Source organism: Anolis sagrei, chromosome 8 (genome assembly GCF_037176765.1).
Source record: "Anolis sagrei isolate rAnoSag1 chromosome 8, rAnoSag1.mat, whole genome shotgun sequence".
Lineage (NCBI taxonomy): Eukaryota > Metazoa > Chordata > Lepidosauria > Squamata > Dactyloidae > Anolis > Anolis sagrei.
The window spans coordinates 29,318,191-29,331,074 of NC_090028.1; the positions used below are offsets into that span (position 1 = coordinate 29,318,191).

At 45.5% G+C, this 12,884-nt stretch overlaps 1 protein-coding gene across 2 annotated transcripts in view; it reads left to right on the forward strand.

Annotated features, from left to right (window-relative positions):
* The window catches only part of ZFHX3 (zinc finger homeobox 3), a 206,888-nt gene that overhangs the window by 96,511 nt on the left and 97,493 nt on the right, over positions 1 to 12,884 (forward strand). For both annotated transcript variants that reach the window (XM_060788469.2, XM_060788470.2), the window contains exon 3: positions 7,764 to 8,086. The gene's annotated coding sequence lies outside the window, so the exon portion shown is untranslated. The remainder of the gene's footprint in view (positions 1 to 7,763; positions 8,087 to 12,884) is intronic.

A 12,884-nucleotide genomic window follows, 5' to 3' on the forward strand; every position in this document is an offset into this window, starting at 1 on the left:
GCATAATGGTATAGGTAAAAGCTGTGTTAACCTGTGGAATGCTCTGCTGCTGTTTAGGTTAATTAATTTAATAATTTAGAGGGGGGGTCTTTTACGGTTGGTAACACTTTTGGGAGTGGGGTGGGGGTGATATTTTAAAGCTATGGGTGGTTGGAGCCCCCAGTGGCGCAGTGGGTTAAATGGCTGAGCTGCTAAACTTGTTGACCAAAAAGTCGCAGGTTCGAATCCGGGGAGCGGCGTGAATTTCCGCTGTCAGCCCCAGCTTCTGCCAACCTAGCAGTTCGAAAACATACAAATGTGAGTAAATCAATAGGTACTGTTCTGGCGGGAAGGTAACAGCGCTCCATGCAGTCATGCCGACCACATGATCTTGGAGGTGTCTATGGACAACACTGGTTCTTCAGCCTAGAAATGGAGATGAGCACCAAGACAGAGTCAGACCCGACTGGACTTAATGTCAGGGGAAAACCTTTACCCTTAGCTTTACCTTTACTTATGGGTGGTTGAGTTCATGATGCAGAGGGCCAACTGTTTGAGAGAGGATTAGGAGGGTCCGGCCACATGAGCGCAGGGAGAGAGACCCTGGTGCACAGATCTAGTGACCTTCCTCTTTCCCGGGCTGGGACTTGGGCTGAGCTTTCCTTCCCTCCCTCTCTGCCTCTCCCCCTCCAAGGCATCCCCCATCAATAAAGGCATTAGCTCACTAAACAGTCTGATGGCTTTGCTTCTCTGGATTAACCCTTTGGGAGCTAGGATTCCCTCAGACTTGTAAAGGTATTGATCTCACAGATCATGTTTGCCTTTCCAGCACCCACCCACATGCTCATACAGACACACACACACACAGTGTCCCTCCCTCCCTTTGCTCTTTCTGTGGAGAGTTGTTTGAGGCCTGCTGCACAGCCGCCCTGCTCCAGGCCAGAGCGAGGCCAACAAACTGGGAGCAGGAAGCATTGTCCCTTTGGAAGAGGAGGTGCTGGTTCCAGGGTGAGGGTGCTCAACTTGAATGCTTTTAGTAAACAGGCCAGCAACTTTCAAATGGTTTTAAAACAATATTTGAACAAGGCAAATGAATTAATATTCTGATAAAGGAAGAGCTAAAGTAGAAATGCCGAAGTGGGTGAATGTGTTTTGACCATAAGATCTGGAAAAACAAATAGTCTGGGCCTTTGACTGACTATGAGGGAGGTTCCCAGAGGCACTGAGCAATCCTTTTTTTCTTCATCTTTGCCTTCAGGAGAGAGTTGCTAGTTTCTGCCTTTGCTGAGGTCTGGACTATATCTATCTGCCCCATCTTCTCACTGCTGTCCTGTGATTAGAAACGTCTTATGTAAGCACTAGGGGGAATGCAGAGAAGTCACTAACTTCAGAGAGAATAAATGCATCCATATTAGCCTTAAGAAGGTTTCCCTTTCCTCCTTGGCATCATAACTGAGATGCCCAAGGAAAGGTTGGCTGACAAAACAGCATCCCATCTTAACTATGCCAAGTGGATATGAGGATGACCATACTGATCAGCTTCCCTGGAGCAGTGTTACTCATGATGGTGGACCCTGGAAGGCTTCTAGGAGAAAAAGACACAATTGTGCCCAATGGATACAAATATAGTGTTAGTCCCTGGCACACGGATAGTTTATGCCTTAAAATTGTGACTTGGGTTCTTGGACCCAGCCTGACAAAACAGAACACCGGAGCAGCTCCTCAGCCTAAGATGCTGTTCCCAGGTGGCTAACCTAGCGTCCCTGGGAAGCTCCCAAGCCAGACGAGAGCCAGCATGTTAGCAGCCTTCCCTTGCAGAAAGGAAAAAGATGGCGATGACAAAGGGACAGCAAGGTCACCTCATAATGAAGTGGCCAGCATTGGATTTCTGTCACTCACACCAGCTAAGCATACAGTTGAGCTCAGCTGGAACACATTAACAAAAAGGAGTGGCCACAGACCAAGATGGGAATGGTCATTCATCTGGACCTTGGAGCAGTCTAGAGTCTCCTGAAGACATAAGGCCATTAATCTGCACCCAAAGCCTTACTCCATAGGAAATAAGAGCTGTGCCAGATTTCCCAGCTAACCCCAGGAAATGGGATCTCTCCCATTCCCCATCACTCCAGGTTCGCAAAGGACGCAAGATAAGTGCTTGCACTTGAATGTGGACTTGAAAAGAGGCCTATTAAAAGGAAATGCTTGTTTCTTTTGCATATGTGAAAAGTTACCTTCTCTTGGGTTGGAAGGTGGGTTTCAGAAGAAGCTGCCAGTAATTAATCAGTGAAGAAGAAAAAACTGAACTTGATATCTCCATTTCCATTTTTTTATAAATGAAGTGGAGTTCACAATGGAGGAGGAATGGGAGAGGAAATTAGTTGCTGGAAGATTCCTTGTGTTAAATTATATACATTGTGTGGGAGGTGAAACTTGCTTCTTTTTTATCCCTGGCATTCTGTAGCATAAGTTTAATGCTTTACTGCCTTGTAAGCTGACGATTAGAATGGTGAGCCCAAATCCCTCCCAACTCTTTGTGGGAAATTAATCCTCTGTCCTCCTCCCCAGAGCTGCCTTTGCCTTTCTCCTCTCTGCCTTGCGCCCCTTGCAGACTTCCGGCTGGTAACCTGGGGCAGGGAGGCTAGAAGTGGGTCCCGGCTGAGCGGGAGCTTGGCCACAAGGCCATTGGGTTTGTGCCCATTATTCAAGATGACTGAGAATAATGGACCTGGAAGTAGCCTCAAAGGTCATCTTGTCCAGCCCTCTAGCATTGCCAGAAACTCACGCACGACCAATACGTCACCTTCTTATTTTGCTTTTGTTGGAAGTCCACTGTCCTCAGCCATTCTTTCTCATGTTGGAAATATTTGTTCAAGAAATACATTTCTATTTTGAATGACAGCTTCCAAAATTCCCTGGCTGGTAGTGGCCATGGTGACTAGGGCGTTCTGGACATTGTAGCCCAGAGACTTTTCCAAATTCTGCTTTCTTGCAATTTGAACCCCTCAGTTTTGAGTTGTACTCTCAACAGCAGCAGTAAACTCACTCCACTGCCAGTATGAAAACCCTTCAGATCCTTGAAGATGGTTGTCATATTGCCTTGCAATCATCTCCTCTTCAGGTTAAACACTTCCATCCTTTTGTCTTTCTTCTGAACACTTGATCTAATCCCATTTTTTCTGGTTTTCTTCTTCTTCTTAAATTGCTAGGAAATTGGTGTTACTTCAGGTGGTGCCATTATCCCTGATTCCTACAATACAGTTGATGGTGCAGTCTGAAATGGTATTGGGGCACTTTGCCACTGCAGCACTCCATTGGCCATCTTTCGGGATGCGATTTTCCTGCTTCTTAGTGGGGGGCTGGACTGGATGGCCAACGAGGTCTCTTCCAACTCTATGATTCTAAGATTGCCTCACGTTGAGCTTGTGATTGTTTCCCTCCTTTCAACGTGTTCTGTTTTCAAGCCAGGTGCCACCCAACTTGTTTCTAATAAAAAATGTTCCAGCATCTCCTTGCTTACATTTTTTATGGCCAGTGGGTCTTACCCAAGGAAAAGAAGCTTGCAGCAGGAACAGTGCACCAAGACAAAGGGAGGGAAGGAGTGGGGATTGAAAGGGCCAGTTTTTGTTACTGAGTGGGTTTCTCCATCTGGGAGCGTCTTGGGTCAATGTGAGCCCTGAAGCTGCTGATGAGGTTGCAGCACTGACTGATTTGAGGGCGATGGCTTGATTTGCTTTTGGATTCATTCTCCTAAGCTTTAGTGAAATAATCCCCTCCTACTCTGGGAGGTATTCGTGTAATTTAAGAGCGGCTGAGGAGGGACGGCTGAAGATGAGAGGTGGGGGATGTGGATGTTGCAAGGCAGAGCAGTAGCCCTTTGTAGCTCTCTCCTGTGAGCACATGGCTGTTTTTCCTGCTGGTCCTGTATTGCTTGTCTCTCTCTCTCTCCCCTAACAGTTTTCACTTAATATTGCACAAGAATTGTTTCTCTGGACTAAGGTTTCACTCACTTAATCTGACTTCCTTCTACTCTCTGAAGATGACAAACTAGAGAGATCACAAAAAGCAGACTGGGGGCAAAGGAAATTAAAATATGGTGGACCAGTTCTGAAAAAAAATGGTTCCACAAGATTCCAGATGACCCCAGTTCTGGGTTGCTGTGAGTTTTCCAGGCTGTATGGCCATGTTCCAAAGGCGTTCTCTCCTGACCTTTTGCTCGCATCTATGGCAGGCATCCTCAGAGGTTGTGAGGTCTTTTGGAAACTAGGCAAGCGAGGTTTATATATCTGTGAAATGTCCAGGGTGGGAGAAAGAGCTCTTGTCTGCTTGAGGCAAGTGTGAAGCAGACAAGAGTTCTTTCTCCCACCCTGAACATGGCCATACAGCCCGGAAAACTCACAGTGACTCCGGCCATGAAAGCCTTCGACACCCCCAATTCTGTTTGGAAATCTCTGTTTCATAAATGAGGATTGGCACTAGATTGGCTTGTGGTTTTAAAGCAACTGCAGGAAATTTTATTGTACCTTCCAAAAAAGTTGCTATGTTATACATATTTGCATCATCCCATTAAAAATTAACAAAGCCTATGACTTTATTCTGATAAATCCAACCAATCTAAATCCAGTGTCATTTTCTGCATTCATGCGCACTCCTGCATCAACTCCAGGCTTCAAGCAACTGTTCCAGCTGGACTTACCAATCCTACTAATATCTCCGTTCAGTTTTCTCCAAATCAGTTATGGGGTATAAGGATCTTTTCCTGACATTTAGTACTTTGTAATGATGGAAACTAAGCCATGTAAATCTGTGTGCTGTGGGCAAATAGTTCTGCTAACCAGAATCAGGAGAGGAGACTGATTAGCCTTCTGGGCTTCCCATCACCTGGGCATTGTGTGCCACATAGTGCTGGGGGAGGGGAATTAACAAAAAAGAGAGGCTGCATTTGAAGAAGAAAAGGCACCAACTCAAAATGTGGATTCTGTACCTCTTTGAAGGCAAAAGTTGTGAAGGGAGTAGTGCTAGTAGTAGGGGGAGGGCAGTATGATATGGTGTAAATAAATCACCACAGAAAATGGAGGGGAAGGTGATATGGCCAAAAGTGCTGGGTGTATCATATCCTTGGATAAAAATGTGTTCTGGGCATCAGTATCTTTTTCAGCCCCCTCCCCTCGTGTTTTCCAATCCCCCTTTCCTTGGTGCTGCCTTCTCCTTTTTGGTCTTCTGTACACAGTGGAATATGCTACCTAGGAGAAGGGAGCCGGAGTGGATGGCTTTTGTATGATTCTGCTGAAGCAGAGAGACTTGCTCCTCTTCAGAATGGTCCCCAGTCACTACCAGTGTCAGGCCAGGAGAATCTGTGTGATTACTTCTATGCTCCTTCTGGGTGGAACACTTAGCCAAAGTGTGCCAAAGCCATTTGTGTGGACTTCCCTCGCATGGCTCTGCTGGCCATCACCGCTCTCCCCATGAACTCACCTGTCGATGTCCAGATCTTGCTTGATGTCTCACTTCTGGAACGGAGGGAATGCTCTGCCCCCCAAAATATTTAGTTAGCAGCTGTTCACTTAAGTGGAATTGACTTTTTATTGGCTTTTCTCTATACGACTGCCACCAGCGAAGGCCGTTTCCTCCTTTCCTCTTCTCCGCCTGTCAGTTCCCTCTACATTCCTATCGGCAGCCTTTAGCTCTGATCAATACTAACCACTGTGTAACAGCTCACGCACGGCTGCTTTAGTTTGCATCGATCAGAGCGCTCTTCCAACAGGTAGCTGGCTCTTTGAGGCAATGACTTGAGATAACTTCAGGCTAATTCGTTACAGAGGATTTGAAAGAGGCCCCATGCCCTGTTTCAGAGAGAAGCCTGGATATCAGAAACCCGAGAACAATGTGCCCCTCGCTTGAAATTCTTCTCTTTCCGAAATGTCAGCATAATCCAAATCATTACATACACCATCAAGTCAAAACAGTTTGTTCTCAATGGCATTATTTTGGCTTTTGGCAAACTAGGAGACACATTGTGCTAAGCAGGCCCTTTGTGTAGGATTTCCTGCGCATGCCAATCACATTTTTTTCTGTCCAGATCCATCACACCTGCCTTCCTGGGTTGCCTTTGGAGCAAACTTTATGTTTGGCACCTTAATTAACCAGCCAGGTTGATTGGCATAGGGTTGCTGCTCTTACTCAGGCCCAGCTGCCAATCCCTTAGAGGTCCATCAACCTGCTTTGGAGGGTGGCATTGAAGCTCCCAAAACACTTTCCTACATATGGTTTTGCTGAGAAGTCAAGTCATTGTACCCAGGGGATAATCCTAGGTGGGATTTTCTCATGCCTGTATCCTTGTGGCCAGAACACCTACCTCTGTCATACAGTAGGCACAAACTGCTAGTCTATTTCCTAAATGATACCATGTTTTTGAGCAAAGAATTCCTTTGGCTTCTGCTGTTTCCTTTCTGGACACCTGCAGCACAAAATAAGCCAATTTTTCAACCCCCATCAGTATTTCCCTTCTGGATGCCACACAAGGCATTTTGGAGTGTGTGAATCTCCACAACCATTAGGGAAATGAGATTCATAACCTTTTTGAAAAATCACTGATCATTGGAAAGGCATGACCTTGTTAGAAGTCACAATCTTTGGAAAACTGATGTTCACCAGAATTCATGCAAGGCAAGTTGGTCTCTCAGCTGTTAAACTGATGTATCTAGGTATGTCTTTGAACTGCCAGGGACAAAGACATGCCAATGCACAAAAACATATATATATATATTCAGTAGAGTTTCAAAAGTGTACTTTGAAGTTGCCAAAAACATCTACCCTCCCTTAAATATATTTGCCTTTAAATCATATTCTCAAGAGACAAAACAGTCTTCTTAAAAAGTAACATAGTTCCCAAAACTTCACACATATAGCATACAGACACTTCATTTATAAATCCAGTTACAATAGGATTTTAAGTAGTTTCTCTGGGTAAATAATACAGGACATCTTCCTTAGAAACAATAGTCCATAACCCAGTGGAGTCTTTAAGCATACATCTGATTGAAGTCTAAACTGAAGTCACTGCTTCAGATGTGAACACATACTGACTTCTAAAAGTATACAGACGGCTTCTACTCTAAGAGTCTAATGGCTTCTACTTCCACTGAAGTCTAAAGCAAACTGTTCCAAAATTAACATGTCCAGACCTGATGACCTGATCACATGGTCTGCAGCCCCTCCCACAAAAAAGAGGTTTGGCAAAATTGCAAGCCAATACACACATACAATACAGCAAGCAATTATATACGTAACAGATAACTAGTGGAAGCTTGAAAAGGTTGCTATTTCAACCAAGCCAGGGGTCCTGCTGATCCCAAGTGCAAGTCCTTACAGAGACCAATTTACCTGGAAAAAGTTTCACACCCCTCCAAGGCAGCCACCCCCACTTGTCTAGAGGAATAACTGAAATATCATATATGTATTAGAAGTATTTCTGGTTGTTGCTTATGATGCTTGTTTTATTATTGTTTATGATGTTGTTTTTATGCTATTTTAATATTTTATTTGCCTTGTTTTAACTGTATGTTGTTTTGGACTTGGCCCCATGTAAGCCACCCCGAGTCCCTTCATGGAGATGGAGACGGGGTATAAAAATAAAGTTCTTCTAACCAAGGTGACACATAGGCACTATATTGTCCAATTTCGCAGGATGCCTGAGTGGACTTCTTTGGGATGGAAGACAGAGGGTGTTGCCATGGTATGAGGAGCAAGGGGTGACAAGCCAACTCAGCCTTGCCTTCTCCTTTTAGGATGGAACGACTCTCGTCAAGGACCTGCCTGAAGAGATGTGCAGTCACTGAGTGCACGTTTCATTTGTCAGCTGGACAATTGATGCAGAAACAATTTCTTCATCTTTGGTGCGTTAGCCTTTACCAAAACTAAGATGCTTTGACACAGTAAAGAGACTCGTCTGAAAAAATTCCCCTTGAAATTCACCAAAGAACCATTTTGCAGAAAAAACCCTCAGTGCCCATTTGGTCCTTTTGGCCCTGTGTGCCCTCCCTGGATCTTAAAGTCGTATGGAAAGAAAGAACCTAGAGAAGAACAGAAGGTCTCTGAGGAACATCAACAGGTAGGAATCACCGTGGTGCCATTTTTATTTCTTCCGACTGGTTTTATGATGTGTTGCTCTATCTCTCATGTGGAACATTTCTATAGATAGGCTGTAGAGAAATTGGTTAAAGAAGCATAGTAAACCCAGCCCCCTTGTATCCCTCTTGCAGCTTTGGCTTCCTGGGTTTATATTCAGGTGCTTAGCATGCCACCTTTGACTGGCATGTCCCTACCACTTTCCTGACCCTCACCTCCGCCCTCCTTCAAGGAAAAGAAAGCACCAAGTTGTCAAATGACAACTTTAGAACTTTCCTGCTCTGTCAACTTCAGCAAAAACAAAACTTAAGTTTCCAAATACAATAAATCTCATTTCCTCTTCCTTTTTTTCCTTGTGAGGGTGTCAAAATTAGCAGCTTCAATAGAGGCAATAGATTGTTTACAGTGTTGGTGCCTTTCCTTGGGAGAATGCTGGTGAGTGGCATGGAACCACTCTGCCTTCAGCTGAACTAGTGATCCCTGTCCCTCCCAGGTGCCCCCTCCATTTTGTGTCATTCCCAGCCCTGCCTTGCATGGGCTCCTTTGTGGTTGGGACTCATGGGCAGTGGTTCTGTGCTTATTTGGAGCCCTCCTAGGAATGTTTTAGAATCCAGGGAGACGGGTGATTTGAGCCCCTTCAGCTCCATTTTGTCAGCAGCGATAGCAAGTATGTGGAAGCTTTTCTGGTCTTCACATGTGTTGCTGAGCCTTCTCTCTTGCTATTTTGTATTTATACTACCACTTTTCCTCTAACTCACATTTTGTTGGAGTCGCACAATTTTTAGGTTTTGTTTGGTGTTGTTGAGTGCCCCATGAGCAGGCCTGCAGCTGGGGTTGGGGCGGGGGAGGTTAAGGAATCAACACCCCTCAAAATGTTTCAGGTTTTTTAAAAAACTGATTTACTCATGAATTTTAACTGGTTAACCAATTCACCAGTAAATTGGAGCCCCTGGTGATGCAATGGGTTAAACCCTTGTGCTGGCAGGACTGCTCACCGAAAGGTCAGCAATTCGAATCCAGGGAGTGGGATGCTCCAGCTTCTCATGTGAGGACATGAGAGAAGCCTCCCCACAGAATGGTAAAACATTCGGGCATCCCCTGTGCAAAGTCCTTGCAGATTTATTTATTTATTATTTATTATTTATTATTTATTTCACTTACTTATACCCCGCCCTTCTCACCCCGGAGGGGACTCAGGGCGGCTTACAGAGGAGGCACAATTAGATGCCCAAATCCATTGACAAACAGTATAAAATACAAAGCAATTCAACAGTTAAATTAAAACATCAATACATCATACAATAATAAAACAATCTCATGATCAGGGTTAGAGTCCATATATCCATTCCATTTCATTTGCCCTTGTTTATCGTCAGATCCTTAAATTAACTGTCAGAATGACCAAAGGCTTGGTCCCACACCCAGGTCTTCAGTTTTTTCCTAAACGCCAGAAGGGACGTTGCCGATCTAATCTCCCCGGGGAGTGAGTTCCACAGGCGGGGGGCCACCACTGAGAAGGCCCTGCTCCTCGTCCCCACCAACCTCACTTGTGAGAGTGGCGGGGTCGAGAGCAGGGCCTCCCCAGAATATCTTAAACTTAGGTGTGGGACGTAGATGGCCAGATCTCTCACACCAGAGGCGACTTGCCGTTTCTCAAGTTGCTCCTGACATGAAAAAAAGTATATGAGTAAACAAGGTCTGTTTTTAACCTGAAAAAAATTGCGCAGGGGTGGGGTAGTTGAATTCTTAGCCCATCACCCACCTCGGCTACAGGCCTGTCTGTGAGTTAAGGCATCGGTGTCGCTCTTCAAAGAGCAAGTTAATCTGTGAGGGAGAAGATTCAACCCGCCCAAGGACAGTTGTACAGTATTGTGGTTGTACAGATACCCTCAGGTGGACTTGATTGGAGCTTTACTTTCAGGACATGATGGCCTTCCATTTGTTTGCCACACAGGACAATTGGCATCCCCTCAAAATATGCACCCAAGCAGAAGCAAGGCCTCCTCTCTGGGTGATGCCCTCTTCTGCCCTGAGAGAGGCTCAGTATGGGGGAAAGGTCCCATTGGCCCACTCCTCCATGCAAACTATCAGCATTTGAGAACTAGAGAAATACTACAGGATCCCAGAAGATGCAGTATTTTTTTTCTTCTATACAGCTTTTGGCAAGTTCCCCCATGATATTCTCACAGAGAAACTGGAAGAACTATGGGCTGGATGGAGCTACTGTTAAGGAGGATTTGGAATTGGTTGGTGGACTGACCCAAAGGCTGCTCATCAGCATTTCTTTTATTTCTGAAGTGGCTACCAGAGTGTTTCAGGGCTCCGCCCTGGGTCACTCTTGCTTTTAGCCAAGGTGCTTGTAGCTGTTTGCCTGGAAGAATTTATTTCATGGGAAGGGGCTTGTGTAGTTATGGGCTTGGAAGGTTGAAGTGCCTTATCCTTTCAATCTGTGGATAATATATGTGTGGATTTTGCGAGGCAGTCATAGTCATATTATTTTTCATTCCAAAGAGGTCCTTCCTTGCATGTGAGCACTCTGTTTGTCAAGTAGCTGCCAGCCTTCCACCACCACCACCACCACCACCACCACCACCACCACTTTGATCCATCCAGTACTCACTTCCTTGGGGGAAGGCTTGTTTCATCCTCTGACTCCGTCTCTCCTTCCTTATCAAGGAACACTGCCCACAATTGGTTCTCTTTATTTTAATTCTCTGATGCTCCCTGGCTCTGGAAGCGCACTTTCACTCTAGTGGAGGATTCCTTTTGCAGAGACATGAGAGGAAGCAGAATGGCACTCCAGATCCCCCTCCTTAACATTTTGTGGCAGATCTATTGTATATAGCAGAATGGAATATTGCTCAGAGAAAGGACTTTGCCACTTCACTCACTCTGGCAAGATGCGTTTGGGCAAAATTATGAAAAGTCCAGCAAGAAGGTGTGAAGACAAATCTCATTATATTCAACCCATCCAAATGCGGATATTTGTATTTTAAATCCTAGCAAGGCAAGGAAGATGGGGTGTAGATTAATGCAATTAACTCGGGTGCTCTGGCATTTTACCCCCAATTGCTCTTCCAAAAGGGACATTGAGCCCTGTACTGGAGGGGATGCTCCTACTCAGGTTTCCTTTAAGCAGCACCCAAACAAACAGCCTTCCATCTCCAACACATTTCAGAACAAACAGCTACAAGGTGGAAATGCAATGTGCCAGAACCCTCCCCTCTGCCTGCAAAGGCAGCAGCAGCAATTGGCCAGCCTTTACTTCCCTGGGCCTCTGGGTTTCCTGTTGGAGGGACTGTGGCCTTGGTCACTGGGTGAAAGTGCAAGGGCTTCCCAGAAAACACCAGGAGGCCTGGAAACTCATTCTGGTTTCAGGAAGGAAGGAAAGAAGGAAGGAAGGAAGGAAGGAAGGAAGGAAGGAAGGAAGGAAGGAAGGTAGGTGTTGGGGAGAAGTCCAGCCTCCTGGCTGGCCCCCCGGGGCTGACGACAGAGATCCCTCCTTCGCTTGCCTGCCGGAAGCCATGGGAGGCGCCTCTTTTCCCAGGCATTGTGCAATTGGAGGGCCTGGTCAGCGGTGCTTCCTTAACAAGCCTTTCAGTGAGCCCTGCGTGTGACGCTCAGCCAATCCTGTAGCTCTGGCACAGGCTTGCTCCTCATGCTCTTGGCTGCAGGCGACTGAGAAACAGAGGAAGGCAGCCTCCAGAGCAGGCTGGCCTCCTTGCCCTGGGAGCCTTGAGGAAGGCAGGCCCCAGGTTGCTCTGGGTCGGCCAAGAGGGCCACCTCTTTGGAGTCCAGCCAGTGAGGGCTGCAACTCTCTCTGACACATTCCCCCATCCCAATCCCAATTCGAACAGGATAAAGGGGCCTTTCTTTTGCAAGGAATAAGGGAAGCAGCTACCTGGGACTAGGCCTTGGCAAATAATTAATAAATAAATAAATAAATAAATACAGCCTTTCCCACCAAGTTGTTCGACACAATCCCCAAGAGGCCCTTGCCTTTTAGTCCTTCACGCAAGAGGGGGGAGGCAGCTGTTGTTTCACTGTATTGTCGAAGGCTTTCATGGCCGGAATCACTGGGTTGTTGTGAATTTTCTGGGCTGTATGGCCATGTTCCAGAAGCATTCTCTCCTAAGGAGAGAATGCTTCTGGAACATGGCCATACAGCCCAGAAAGCTCACAACAACCCACTGTTGTTTCATTGCTTCTGGGATGCTGCCTATTGAGACAGCCAGCCTTTTCTGTTGAAGGGATGAGGAAAAATCCCAAAGCCCCAAAACTTCTTCCATTAAGAGTAAGAAGAGTTCAAGATGGGAGCCTTTCAAAGGTCCAGAAAAGTCTGACAGGCAGGAAAGGCAAAATTTCAGGACATGTACAGTAGAATCTTACTTATCCAACATAAACAGGCCTGCAGAACGTTGGATAAGCAAAAATGTTGGGTAATAAGGGAGGATTAAGGAAAAGCCTATTAAAAGTCAAATTACATTATGATTTTACAAATCAAACACCAAAACATCATGTTTTACAACAAATCATCATAAAAAACAGTTCAATACATGGTAATGTTGTGTAGTAAAGACTGTATTTACAAATTTAGCACCAAAACAACACAATGTATTGAAACAGCTGTGGATCTGGGTGTGAAGCAGAATGTGTTGGATAATACAGAATGTTGGATAAGCGAAGGTTGGATAAGCGAGACCCTGCTGTATTTTTTCTGAGAGGATAAAGCATGTCTTAAACAGAACATGCACAACTTTCCTTGGGAAAAGCAAGAAGGG